Source organism: Apodemus sylvaticus, chromosome 5 (genome assembly GCF_947179515.1).
Source record: "Apodemus sylvaticus chromosome 5, mApoSyl1.1, whole genome shotgun sequence".
NCBI classification, from domain to species: domain Eukaryota; kingdom Metazoa; phylum Chordata; class Mammalia; order Rodentia; family Muridae; genus Apodemus; species Apodemus sylvaticus.
Genome location: NC_067476.1, coordinates 146,381,665 through 146,396,237, shown reverse-complemented (window position 1 = coordinate 146,396,237; position 14,573 = coordinate 146,381,665). Strand labels below are relative to the sequence as shown.

Sequence of the window (14,573 nt, the reverse complement as noted above, 5' to 3'; positions counted from 1 at the left end):
TGAAAGTTTAACCTCGTGTGGCCTTGGGGGAGAGGGCGCACGGGTCTGGGACCCTTGCCCAGACTACATCCTTTTGAAAGTTTAACCTCGTGTGGCCTTCCTTAGGTGGCCCTCAAGAAAGACCAGGATACAGAGCACAAAGACCGGGAACTGCTTAGGACCTCAGCATCCGCCCGGTTGTCTGCCTGCCCTGCCCCCGTTGGCTCCCCCACACACAGAACGAGGGCGGACAGCCGACCGGCGCATGCGCTCTGGGAAAGGTCCGCTCCCGGCGACGTCAAGGGGCTTGCGCCCTTTTCCAAAGCCCCGCCTCCTAGCGCCCGAGGCGACCTGGGCGGGGGCGGGGGGAGCGGGGAGGGGGGCGGGCCACGCCCCCAGCCGAATCGAGGAGGGCCGACCGGAGCCGAACGCCTCCGAGTGCCACCGAGCTCAGCCGAGCGGCCGGGAGTCAGTTGGGGCAGCTCGTCTTCGCCACAGAAGCAGCCCGTGGCTCTGGCGCCGCCGCCACCGCCTCCGCCTCCGCCTCCGCGGGGCCTGTGTCGGCCGCCCGCCCGCCCACCGGGGAGGGAGGGAGGGAGGCCCGCAGCGTGGGGAGAGCAGCCGGGCCACGGGTGCCGCCGCCGTCGCCGCCGCCAGGTGAGCGCCCGCCGAGGCCCATAGTCCCACAGCTGTCAGTCCTCAGTGTCTGCGTGTCTCCCCGCCTGTCAGCCCCTGTGTGTTTGCGAGCGCCTTCCCGCCAGGCCCGGCTCCCGCCCGGCCCTGTCAGCCGCCAGCACCCCCCCCCCTCCGAGCGGCCCCGCCCCTTCCCCCCCGATGTCCCGCCTTCCCCATCTGTCAGCGCCGCGCTAGCCGTGGGCTCCACGCCCGGGAGTCCAGGTCAGGGTGGTCGCGCTGGGCAGAGTTGCAGAAGGAGCCGCAGCGGGCTGGAGGTGGGGGCCTGGCTGTGCGTGCGTGTGTCCGCACTCCCGCGAAGCGGCTGCGAGTGGCTGACACCGGTGCCACTGGTGAAATGAGCGTCGGGATTCGAACCACTTAGGGGTACAGTGGAATCCTCCTTGCCTACGCGCAAACACCAGGGTTCTAGGATGCCCAAATGGGCGTGTGTGAGCAGAGTTTGGGACTTGCGAAGCCTCTCCAGTTTGAGGTTTTCATTCAGAGAAACCTGTTGGGAGCGATTGAGGAGTGGGTGGGGTGTGGGGTTTAGGGTGGAAAGTATCTGAGAGCTTGAGGCATTTTGAGTTGTGTGGCCTGCATTTGTGAACAGTGCCGTGGTAGTGTGTCCTGGGAGAAACTGTTATGTGACGCAGCTGGGGGGGGGGTGTTAGAAAAGAGAAGGCATGCTCTTTTCTGCTTTTATCGATGTCATGCCAACACATATATTTATCTAGATAGCCTAGTTTATTCATGAGGCATCCACACATTTTTAATTAAACAAGAATCCAGCACTTTCCATACATATATACATGTTCTCATATGTTGCTATCTTGATTTATTTTTTTGTTTGTGGTAACGTAGTATCTCAGTATTTCAAAACTAACAGAAATGTGTTCTAAAATAATTGGTAGCTTGCAGGATAATTCTCATCCAAGGAGAAAAGAGCCAAAAGCACACTTCATTAGCTGGAACAACTGATTCGGGCTTAATTTGCTTCTAAGAGACAGACATACAGTGGAAAAATCCAGAAACAGAAAAGAAGTATCAAAGAGACTTAGGAAACGAGCAAAAGGGCCTTTGTATGTGTGTGCCTTGGAGAGATGGTATCAAAGCAGCTTTAAGGGACAGGGCTGCTGTGTAATGATAAACGTATTAACCAACTTGGTTTTGTGACCTTGATACATTGGGCCATGCTTGATCTGTGCAGTGGTTCATGACAGGCAAACATTGCATGGGAAGTGTGGTAATTATTTTGGAAAAGAAAAAGTTCCCTATGTTTTTTTTTTTTCTCTTAGTTGAAGTAAGATTTCAGACTAGCTTTGTCCATAATCGGGATGTATAGGGTGTGGGGTGGGGTGTGTGTGTGTGTGTGTGTGTGTGAGAGAGAGAGAGAGAGAGAGAGAGAGAGGGAGAGGGGGAGGGCAAGTGTCCACTTGCATGGAACCATCTCAGTTTTTCTGTTTCTGATTTTTTTTTTTTTTTTTTTTTTTTTTTTTTTTGGTTTTTTGAGACAGGCTTTCTCTGGATAGCACTGGTTGCCCCGGAACTCACTCTGTAGACCAGGCTGGCCTTGAACTCAGAAATCTGCCTGCCTCTGCCTCCCAAATGCTGGGATTAAAGGTGTGTACCACCCCTGCCCGGCTCTGATTTATTTTTAAGGCAGAAAATTTGAGTAACAAAAGCATAAGGAAAAAAAAATCCTTATAACTCACAAATACTAGTAAACGTGTTTGGCATTTATCTTTTTCAGTCTTTTGTTCCCAAGTATATGTGTTTTCTTTTTTCTCTCTCTCAAAGTGCTACCAGCCTATATGAGTTTTATTGTATATGTTTCCTTCTATTTATAAATAGATTGTGAGGGGTATGTCTTGCTTTTATGAGCAATCATTTTCTCTTTAAAAACTTAAAGAAAAAGAAAAATAAAGAAATCCAGGTCTCACGGAGTTCTGTTCAGAAGTTGTCCTCCAGCAACTCCTCCAGTCCTCTCATGACCTACTGGGTGGGCTACCTGTCTCCAACATGGCCAAATCAATCTCCACTGTCTTTTTAAGAATTTCAGTCATACTCGAGCCTTGGTGCCTCTGCTTTTATGCTTCCTCTGGGTACACAGCTGGCCTAGATACTGTAAAGTTAAGATGGGTTTCCTTAACTTCAGGTCTTCAGGATTTCCCCAACAATTTCCCATGATCGATCACATCACCCTCTGCACATCACCCTCTGTGTACTTATCACCACTTGGTAGTATTTACTTGTTGGTTTTTTGTCTGTCTCCTTTGCTATCTCACCAGCTTGAGGCCTTGTTTCACTGAGTACCCTCAAGATTTAGAACTGCTCCTGATCCACTATAGGCATTTAGTATTTGTTCAGTGAGTAAACAGAGGGATGCTAGTTGTCCATCGATTCTGTAACATTGCTGATAGACTTCTAAGTAGCTATATCATGAGGCAGAGTAACATATTTTTAAACTCTGCAATTTTCCTCTTGTTACCATATCTTAGCTGAATTTCACAAAGCGAGAGCCTTAGTATCTTAAAAAGGATGACAGTCTTAGGGGCTGGAGAGACAGCTCAGCAGCTCAGAACTCTGGCTGCTCTTCCAAAGAGGACCAGGTTCCATCTCCAGCACCCCCATGGAAAACTATCTGCAACTCCAGTCCCAGGAGATCCAATGCCTTCCACTGGCTTCTGTGGGTACCAGGAACACAAGTGGTACACAGATAAACCCAAAGACAAAACATCCATACACATAAAATAAAAATAATAAAATTAGAAAAAAGGCTGGCGAGTCGGCTCAGCAGTAAAGAGTACTTGTTGCTCTTGCAGAAGATCAAGGTTTGAGTCCCAGCACCCACATGGCAGCTCAGAACCATCTATAACTCCAACCCCAGGGGAACTGACACAGTTTTCTGACCTCCATTAGTACCAGGTACACATCTAATGTTTATATATACATGCAGATCACTCATATGCACAAAATAATAAAGTCAATGAATTTTTTAAAAAGGCAAAGAAAAGAAAACCTTGATCTAATTTGAACAGTCTCAGGAAGAAACATTCTTGGAAAATGTTGCTTGCTTTCCTTCTTATGTGTTACCCTTTTTTGTCACACTGGAAAATTTGGAGCAGTCTAAAGTGTCCCAGTTTTGTAGTTCTTAGCAATAGTATAAGCCTTAAGAGCATAGTGAGCTTTTTGTGTCTACAGATACCCAAAGGTGTAATTACAGCCTTGGTGTGTTTTCATCCAGGGAGTACCTGTTATATTTACTTATTTTCTTGGCAATTCTGCCCTTTACATCTCTCTGCTTATCGGTTTTGGACAGCTTTGGAGGTGCACTTATTTGCTTGTTTTTTTTTTTTTTTGAACATTTTATAATTAATCCTTGACCTTTGACCAATTTTCATCTCTTGTGTGACCTATGAACTGTTTGAAAGTGTAGGCTTCATCTTTCAGGAGAAAACAACATCTGTAGTAAAATGTATCAAACTTTCATTGATAAGGATAGGAAAATTGTATTTTTGAGTGTAAAATTCTTATAGGTTTGAACATCAGATAGGCTACTTTTGTTTTTAGTGAGGTTTTTTTTTGGGGGGGGGGGAGATTTGCTGTTTTCTCTGAACCTTTTCTAGAACAAAACAGCCCAGAGACCTTAGAAAAATTTTTGATGTTTATGTTTCAAATACGTAAGAACTTGATGGTGTAGTCTATATGTCCTAAATGGAAATTTTATTCTGCTGAGGGAGTATAGGGAATATGTTCAAATTTATTCTTCAATGGACATTTGTTGCAAATGTATTTGAGTGCAAGTCTGTGTGCTTTTGTAGAGGTTGCTTAATCCTATTCAGTTTTAGATTTCCCTCTCTTCCTCTGAGACAGAGTCTTGATGTATAGCTGAGGCCCTTGAACTCACTGTATAGCCTAGGAAATCCTTGAGCTTGTAATCCTCTTGCTTCAGTTTCCTAAATTCTGGGAATTAAAGCATGTAACCACCCTTATTCAATATTATCACTTCTTTTCTCAGCAATTTCTCTTCTCTCATTGTATTCTTACCTCAGTTAGACTCACTCAAGTCTTTAGTATGCCCTACATGGAAACAACTCACCCTACAATGGAGACAACTCTGTCTTTAAAAGTCTCTCTCTCTCTCTCTCTCTCTCTCTCTCTCTCTCTCTCTCTCTCTCCTCTCCTCTCCTCTCCTCTCCTCTCCTCTCCTCTCCTCTCCTCTCCTCTCCTCTCCTCTCCTCTCCTCTCCTCTCCTCTCCTCTCCTTTCTCTCCTCTCTCCTCCCCCCTCTCTCTCTACCCCCTCTCCTCTCTCCTCTCTCCTCTCTCCTCTCTCCTCTCTCTCTCTCTCCTCTCTCTCCTCTTTCTCCTCTCTCTCTCTGTCTCTCTCTCTCCTCTCCTCTCCTCCCCCTCCTCTCTCCTCTCTCTCTCTATCTCTCTTTCTCTATCTCTCTCCTCTCCTCTTCTCTCCTCCCCCTCCTCTCTCCCCTCTCTCCCCTCTCTCCCTCCTCTCTCTCCTCTCTCCCCTCTCCTCTCCTCTCCTCTCCTCTCCTCTCCTCTCCTCTCTCCTCTCTCCTCTCTCTCCTCTCCCCTCCTCTCCCCTCCTCTCTCCTCCCTCTCCTCTCTCTCCTCTCCCCTCCTCTCTCCTCCCTCTCCTCATCCCTCCCCTCCCCTCTCCTCTCCCCTCCTCTCTCTCTCTCTCTCCTCTCCCCTCCTCTCTCCTCCCTCTCCTCTCCCCTCCTCTCCTCTCCCCTCCCCCCCCCCTCTGGCTTGAGGCTTGCATTTTCATCAGTCAAACTTTCCTGTTGTCTTTGCTTGCTGCCTCATCTCAAACTTGACATGTCTACAAAATCTCTGCGCCCTCTACTCCCATTTCATGCTATGTAACTTGGGCCATGTGTTTGCTAACTAATCATCCTACAGTTGAGCTAAATCCAGAACCCCCAATTTGGTCTTTCAGTCTCCCTCTCAAACTTCCACATCTGTTGTCTTCATTCGTGATGCATCCCTCAAGCCACCCCGGAATATTTCAAATCCGGTTCCTTCCTAATCTTGCATTCTCTTTTCTCAGCTGGATGACTGTTGATGCCTCTTAGCTGGTCTTTTAGTCTCACTCTCATCTGCTTCTTCTACAGAAGCCAGGATAGACTGGTTAAAATACAAGGGCAGACCACCTCTTTGTTGAGTGGCTACCCACTGTACTGAAGAATCACATCTGTGAATATTTTGAGGTACCACCCAGGCCCCACTGCTCTCTCTAGTCCCTGCTTATTGCTTGTGTTTGTCAGGTTGAACACCTTCAATTCCTCAAATATCCAAGTTCTCCTCATTTGTAAAAATCCTTCTCTTTATCTGGCACACTTAGAAAGATCCTTCTTCTCTTCAGAATGACCATTACTGATGGTCCCTGGTATATAGTACCTTCATTCTCATTCACATATGCATTTTCTATTAGAAGTTCACTAAAGTCCCAAGAATTTCATTTATAAGTTTCTCTCCTTCTTTATTGTCTCTTTGCCAATATATTACAAGATGTATGATTATGAGGACAGTTTTGCCTTGGTTATGGTATGGCTTTGGTGTGCAGCTCTTTCTGTAGGATCCTGTAGGTTAATGTTTCAAGTACTTTGAATAATGATTAAAGGTCCACTGCTAAGTATAGTTACACATTGGGAGACCCTGGAAAGATGCAATGACATTTAAGTTACCATTTCTCTATGTAGTTGAGGAAATGGAGTTGAAAGTAACACAGTTAAGAAGGTAACTTCAAAGTAACATAGTTGAGAAAGTAGTAGTTAGGATGTTTTGTTTGTTTGATTTTGTTTTTTTCAGAGAGCATTTCTCTATGTTAATGCCTCTCTTGGAATGCCTTTTGTAGACCAAGCTGGTCTCAAACTCACAGAGATCTGCTTGCCTTTGCCTCCTGAGTGCTGAGATTAAAGCAGTGAGCCACCAAGCCTGGCTAGAGTTTGGATATTAATCCACATGATCTTTCAGCCTTTTATTTTAATAATCTCAACCCTTTAACATGAATATGAGAGATACTGTTATCTTTATACTTAACTACTGCTAATGTTTGTGTTTTTAAGGACATATGAGAGCTAAAACCAGAACATTTGTGTTACAATCTTATGTAAATCTGAGTTTTTTCTTTGTGTGTGTGTATACATACATACATGTTTGTGTGTGTGTGTGTGTGTTATATACATGCTAGTATGAGTGTGTGTGTACAGGTAGGTATACTTGTGTTTATGTGAGTATAGAGGCCAGAGTTGTACTTTGGGTGTGTCTCACTCTGTAGTCCTTCTGGCCTGGAACTCAAACTCAGAGGTCCATTTGCCTCTGCTTCTAGAGTGCTAGGATTAACAGTTGTGCATCCCAAACACCTGGTCCTTCTTTTAAAATTTTTTTCAGCTATAAATGTGAGAGAAAAAATAGTTCTTATCTCATAGGGTCATTGTGAGGAGCAGAATTGCACACACAAGAAAATCAGTGTCAGTTATAAGGAAGGAAGGCTTGTAATCTCACCCATAAATATGGCTTGGTTGAGAATGAAAGACATACAGTTAATAATTTTGTATTCTTTCACTGACCCTGGTTTTGAATTGGGATTTGTAATTATTCTGTGTATTCATGATCACTTTAAGTTTGGATTTAAGCTTGTTTTATGATTGGGAGGCAAGATAGCTTTCTTCTTTTAAAACTTATCTCTGACTTTAAGATTCTTAGAGGAGAGAATTTACAAGAGGCTATTTTGTTTTCCTTTTCTACTAAGTTACCCACTGGGGCTAGAAAGATAGCTCAGTGGTTAGGTGCACTGGCTACTCTTCCAGAGGCCCTGGGTTCTGTTCCTAGCATCCACAGAGTGGCTCACAGCCCTCTGTTGTTACTGCAGCCTCAGGAGGTCTAATGCCTTCTGACCTCCACGCATTAGGCACCCAAATGGTATGCAAACATATGTGCAGCTAAAACTACTCTTATGCATAAAATAAGATAAACCTAAATAAACACATTAATAAGTTACTCAGCAGCATGCTGCTTGCTTCAGGGAGCTTACTTCAAATAATCACATGAACACTGGGCCCCATTACCTTGCCTGCTCAGGTATGAAGTTGGCAGCCTTCATAATGGGCTCTCTGAGCACAGTTGTATTTTCCAGTGGGATGGCTTATGAGGGAGTGAGAGTGTAACAATCTTATTCGCTGCTTTTCTCATTGCTGTGACCAAATACTTAACTAAAAGCAAGCTAAGCTTTAAGAAGGGATATAGTCCTTCATGGAGAGAAGGCGTGGTGACAGGAGGCACCTGGTCACTTTGGGTCCACAGTCAGGAAGCCAAGAAAGATGCATTTTGGCATAAAGCTGGTTTTCTCCTTTTAATTTTCCCTTTTAATTAAGTTGAGACTACAGTTCATGTGGTGGCGCTGCCTATATTCAGCAAGTCTTTCTCTGAAGTTAATGATTTCTGGAAAGACCCTCACAGACACACTTAAATGTGTGCCTCACTAATAACTTGTTTGTTAATCCAACCACGTTGACAATTGAAATTAAACAATAGAGACTGAAGTTGTTTGCTTAGAATAAGTGGGAAGAGTCCAAAGGAAAAAGGAGACGTTTTGGCAGTCAATTAAAATTAGATGGATGGAGAATGAGTTTGAAACAATGTCTGTGCTTGTTAGGCAGCATCAAGATAGGAGTTGTAGGATTAATTGGGATACCAATAGCATTTAACTGTCTAACTTGGGGAGCAATGAAGGCATATGGTTAGGCTGAGCCAGAGTTGGCATTTGTTAATGCCAACTAACCAAGGGGGAATGGCAGGATGGTGAAGCAGGTGCACTGAGGGTATTGGTCAGAAAGTGACTAACATGACAGATGGGCTGCCAAGGCTGCATGGCAAGGAGAAAAGGCCTAGAGGTGTTGATGAAGTCAAGGGATGAGTGTTTTGGAGTGATGGAGTAATACTAGGATGTGGTGAGAGGGACATGGGCATGGAAGATTCAAGAGTTGGAGCAATTAATTAGTGGGCATAACAGACTCCTGTGTTTTGCCACAGAAACTAACCATTGACGTGAACTCAGTGAAGATGGGTGAAGTCAAGGAGATTTAATAACTGAGCAACATAAGAGTTGTTTTGTTTGTCCCTAAGGTTAGAAGCATGCCAGGATTTATGGAGCTGAGAGAAGGAAGAGCTAGACCTGTAGAAGAATTTTAACCCAGCAATATGGTTGTTCCAGAAAGGGATCACATCCAAAGATATGGAATACAGACAAGCCTTTAGGACACCCTTAATCCCAAGCAGCAATGACATCGAATTGAGGGGCAGACAAAGTTGATGAATCAAAGAAAGATTTGACAGAATAAGTCAGAGATAAGATATGCCCAACTTTCATGAGAATAGACAGTAAAGAGAGGCTACTTAAAAGAACAGAGAAGGGGAAAGAGAGTCAGTTTCAGAGGCAGTTTCGTTCATGCAGTTCAGTTGAGCTCAGTTTAGAGCAGAGAAGTTGAATTTGGAGTTCAGTTTGTGGATATCAAGGCAGTCTTTCCAAGCAGAGCAATTTAGTCAGAAGCTGGGGAGAGCTAATTTCAATCAGTTAGCTAGAGAGGAGTTTAAGCCAGAACAGCAGAATTGAACCAACCAGCCAGAGTTTAGAAAGAGCTAGAAAGGGTGAACTTATTCAGCAAAAAGTCTCAGAGGCTGAAACATTCCAGGCCTAGGTTAACAGACAGAGGGTGGAAGCTGAAGTCTTCAAGGTCTGGGTTTGCAGCAGATTAGATTGTATGGTGGCGAGAAGCTTCAGGCCTAAGCTTAGGGACAGTTAGAAATGCTCTAGGCTCTGCCCAAGCCATGTATTTATAAAGCTTGGGTATGGCTCTTATTTCATCACTTCCTCTGAGGAAATAAAAGTGACATTTACATTTACATTTACATAGGTCTCTAGTGAATTAACTGAGGTAAGAGGTCCCACCAGTAGAAGAGGCCAAGAGTGTTAAACCAGTCTATAGGAGGCTCAAATTATTGGTGGATTCTGCTCAAAAGAGGAAGTTAAAAGCATAACACAAGATGTACTACTAGTTGTAAGGTCTATAGGAGAATTCACCTTTGATCTACTCTTTTGTATTTCAAATGGTCTGCTGTGGTGGCAAGCACTACTGTGTTTCTAGAATGTATATGAAAACGATGTTAAAAATAAGAGATACCAGGCTTTATCATATGGGACTATCTGGAGGAGAGGAACTTAAGAATATGTATTTCCTCTACCATGTACATAATACTTGACAATTCTTTGTAATCAGGTAAGAAGAGCTTGGAGGCTGGCTTGGATGAAGTGTATCAGAGTAGGATTGTCTTTTAGTGTCAGAGATTGAACTCTGGCTTTACACATGCTAGACAAGTGTTCTATTTCTGAGCTATACCATCTGGAAGGCCAGGTAAGACTGAACTACCAAACTATACCTGATCTATTTTATTTATTAAGACATCACTAACTTTAGCAAGGCTCCAGATCATTTTAGTGCTTACGCGTTAGCCTCTAATTATTTAAAATGACTCACTCAATGGAGAATGCCTAGTTCCATATTTTTAATAATTTGTTTTTGTAATTAACATAATAAAATTTAAGAAGTATATGGTGTAGATTGCTTTCATGGAAGCATAGATGAAAATGAACTCTGGATCATAGTGAACATCTAAAATATTAGAAATTCAGTCACATGCTGCTTAACAGGAATATATTCTGAAAGATGCTTCATTGGGTGTTCAGCATAGAATGTGCTTACATACCCAGGGATGTATGATTGTGGTTTGCATCAGAGTGATCCTATAGCTCATATCTATGAATGCTTAGTCATTAGGGAGTGGAACTCTTTGAAAGGATTAGAAAGATTAAGAGGTGTGCCTTTGTTGACTGGCTTTGAGGTCAAAAGCCATTACCAGGCCTAGTGTCTGTCTGTCTGTCTGTGTCTGTCTCCCTCTCTCTTCTTATTGTAGCATTTAGCTACTTCTCCAGCAGCACACCTACCTGATGCCTCCATGCTTCCTGCTCCCATGTGCCCTGTTTTAATGATAATGGTTGAAGCCCCTGGAAATGTAAACATGTTCACAATTAAATGCTTTCCTTTATCAGAGTTGCCTTGATCATGGTGTCTTTTCATAACAAAAGAACAGAGACTAAGTCAATGGTATAACCTATTGTTCCTTAGTTTTAAAAATGTAGGGTAACATGCTATACATTTTATAGCTAAGGAACAATAGGAATCCCATCATTTTAGTAACTGTTCTATAGCTGTGAAAGGACATCATGACCAAGGCAACTCTTATAAAGAATTTCAGTGTTTATGTGTTTAAATAGAAAGTATTGTTAAAGTCCCATGTGGTTAGAATATTTTAGCTCCACCATAATTATATAGGGCCACCATAATATATGCAGTCCATTATTGATTGAAATATTATGATATGGCTCATAACTGTCTAATATGATAAATGGAAAATCAAAATAATGGGATGTATATAGCTTGGTATGTGGAGAAGGGGAGCCCTAAGTGATGCTAGTGAGGCCATCACAGGAAAGGTTAACCCCAGGTTAGCAAGACTTTGGACAGCCATCATCTCATTTCTAAATATCTTTTTCAGGGATGTTGGTGATGGAGCGCTGTGGAGTGGGTTAGCTGCTCAGTCTCCTTTTCTCTGGGATGGCTAAGTACAAAGGGGCTGGCAGAAAAGCTGTGAAACAGCTCAAGGCAGTTCTTCCTGGTTGAGGGCTCTATATGCTTGGTTCCTAGGTATGGTCTGCCTCAAAAAGAAAAAGTCACGTTGTTAGAGTGAATTATCTCTCACTGATTCAGTGTGTTCCTATGAGTGAGTCTTCATTCCTTTGCCAGGTTTGTGAAAGCCAGATAGATCTTTGTTCTAGCTTTCTGGAAAGTAAAAGGCTAGAATAGAAGTTTTGCCCTTGTAAAAGCTATTTTGTTTCTGAAGTGGGTGGGCCCTTGGCACTTAGTGGTCAAGAGCAGAAAGTACAGTGAGGTCTTTGAAGGAAGAAGAATGTATCAACTTACTGTTGTGGAACTTGGAAGTGGGAGTTGATTATTGCTTCCCATTGTCTGTTGGGTGAAAGTTACACTCTACAGATTGATACTTAAGGACTTCCACAGTCTTTGATCAGTTCTACCAGGCTTTTTAATTTTTTGGCTTTATTCTAGTTCCTTTGTGTGTAAGCCAAGAGTACCTCTGATAGAACACTAGAATGTGATATGAGAGACCAGATGCTGTAGTGAAATGCCTTTTGACTGTGAGTCTAGTCCTGTGAGTCAGTCTCAGCTTCTCCATTTACTAGTAACTTGCTCCTCTAAGTCATTTTCATTTCTAATCCAGTTATAACCCTTTATTTATAATAATAGAAAGGATGGTGAGTGTTAAATTAGAAACTTTATTTTAACAAGAAACTTTATTTTAAAATTTCTTGGTGAAGAGTAGTATAGAGGCTGTGTCATTAGGCTATTCCTAATCCTTATTCCAAGCTCTTATATAAATTTTCTTCTTTACTACTATATCCTCTGTCAGATACTTAAACTCAACTTATATGAGTAGAGAAGCACTAGCTTATATGATAGACAATGCTATTGAGACCTCAGTGACCAAAAATAATAGAAAGTTTTGTGCTCATTTATAATACAAATAGTGTGGAAGAGGAGGCCCAGTCCTATGAATACCTGCTGATTTTAAATCATGGTTTCCTAAGTTGTCCCCTGGGTGTCAGTGGTCAACAGTCTGAGGGAAGTGACTGATAATGTATGTATGTATATATATATGTGTGTGTGTGTGTGTGTCTGTCTGTCTGTCTGTCTAGGAGGCTTTTATGCACCAGACTTAGGATGGGAGCTGGTGAGTTAATTCAAAGAAGATTAAGAAGTATGTACTGGATAGGAAGTGAGTTTGGTTGTTTGAATGTTTGTTTATACAGAGTTGTGAAAGGACTCCAGGAAGAGTCAGGCAGGACCTTTAAGGTGCCAAGACAGGATGAAGGGGCCCTTCTGTCTGGATAGCCAGGGATTGAGAAGGACTGGAGAGCCTTAGACTGGCTCCTGGTGAAGGCAGGTGGTTGCAAAAGGTCAGGAGAGACAGGAGAACTAGGGTGCTCACAAATCTTCTAAAGTAACTTTCCTAATAGCTCTGGAGGCATTGTTGTTCTTTAAAGCCCACACAACAGGCACCACAGAGAAATGAGTTAAGTCCGTAGTGCTGAGAACTAGGACAGTCTCACCTGCGTGATTGGATGACTTAGGCCACAGATGAAGTGGCTGGCAGAGCACCCCTGGGCATGGGGTAGAGGAAGACTTTCGTAGATGACCTCCCCTTAGGCTGCTTCAGTTGAGGGGAGGGAGAGTAAGAAAATAGGAGCATTTCTAGGAGGAAGCAGCAGTTTGAGCAAGTGTGGTCCAGGACTGAAAAGAGCCAGGTTGGTAAAAGCACGTAGGAGGGAGAAGTGGTGAGAAGGTGAGAGGGAAGCAGAACCTAGATCATCCAAAAACTTATAGACTTGGCAAGGAGTCGAGACTTACTCCAAGGGCAGCAGGAAGCCATTATACACTTTGAGTGATGGGTAGGATTATCTCAATTTATATTTTGAAAAGACCATCCCACCCAGCCGTTGTATGAAGAGTAGGTGGAGAGGAAGTCAGCATATGATTTCAATGTAGTAGATAAGGTAAAAAGAAGAATTCAAAGGGTCTAGTCTGGAGTTCAAATCAGTGATTATGGCTGGAAAATAGAATTTGATCCTATGTTTCCTGTTGGCTCAGTCTGTTCTAAGCCACGCTTCCTGTGGGTAGCCTTCTCCATGGCCTCTATTTCCTCACCTCCCTCCTGTGGATCAGCCCTCTATGCTCTAGCTCTGTAACTCCCTGAAATGTCTCAGACACCACCCAGGGTTCTTTGTAGTTTGATAAGTCCAGGACATTCTCTCCCACCTAACTTCATACTGTAAGCAGTTCCAGCCTAGAGCTGCTTTCCTCTTTAATGCTTCTATTTTTTGGCCTTCAGGCCTGTGAACTCTTCCAGGTCCTAAGTTCTCAGAGCAGTCCTGAAATGAAGGCATTAAGACTTCTAGCCCTGAATTTTCTGGATTTCCTATGTTCCTTTCCTAAAAAATGAACCTTCTCTTTCTTCATCAAGCCTTCCCAGCTTTATCTGAGGTGCCCCACTGACCCCTCTGGCCGTGATAGGTACCACTCCCCTGTCTACAATTCTCACGGAAATAAATGGGATACTAAAAAAAATAAAATAAAATAAACTGGATAGAGTAGCACTTAGTACTATGTTTACTTGTTTGTCAGCACAGTACTTGAAAGATAGGATTTACAATAAAATGTTTTGTGAATAGGCCAAAGATTGCTTTCTCCATTTTAGGTGAAAACCACACTTCATTATGAAGGTGCCTATATCTAATTGCATGGCCTTTGATGCTCCATTTGTTTTTCACTGAGTCCGAAGGTTGGAGTTTGGATATAATATCTTTTGTCAACAGAAGAAATTAGCTTAATTTGGAATAATCAGAAACTATCTTCATATTCTGAAAGGAACAAAAAGACTTAAAATCTTAATTGTTTCAAAAGAACTTGTAAAAATTGTGTTTCTTACTGGCATCTCTGCTGTCTTGTTCATACTCCAGAACCTTTTGTATGTGTCTTGTATTTTGTGATTTCACAGTTCTGGGTTTGACGTTACAATTGCCTCCATGGTGATGGGCACTAATGTTCTGTGCTGAATTGTGTTAGCCGTGGAAAGCAGCAAACACGCTGAATGAAAGATGAGCTTCTTCCTTTTCTGTCCTTGTCTCCTGCCAACCAGCTCATTGTGGTGAGGGAAAGAGAGGAGATGAACAGAGATGGTGCTGTGTCAGTTAGTGCACAATCCAACA

General features: G+C 43.2%; 1 protein-coding gene across 3 annotated transcripts in view; it reads left to right on the top strand.

The window, feature by feature from the left end:
* The first annotated feature begins 407 nt into the window (after positions 1–407).
* Zhx3 (zinc fingers and homeoboxes 3) overlaps positions 408–14,573 on the top strand; it is a 114,750-nt gene continuing 100,584 nt past the window's right edge. For 2 of the 3 annotated variants that reach the window (XM_052184174.1, XM_052184175.1), the window contains exon 1: positions 408–636. The gene's annotated coding sequence lies outside the window, so the exon portion shown is untranslated. Of the gene's footprint in view, positions 637–846; positions 1,039–14,573 lie in introns of those variants that run through there. The other variant, XM_052184176.1, reaches the window with a different exon arrangement.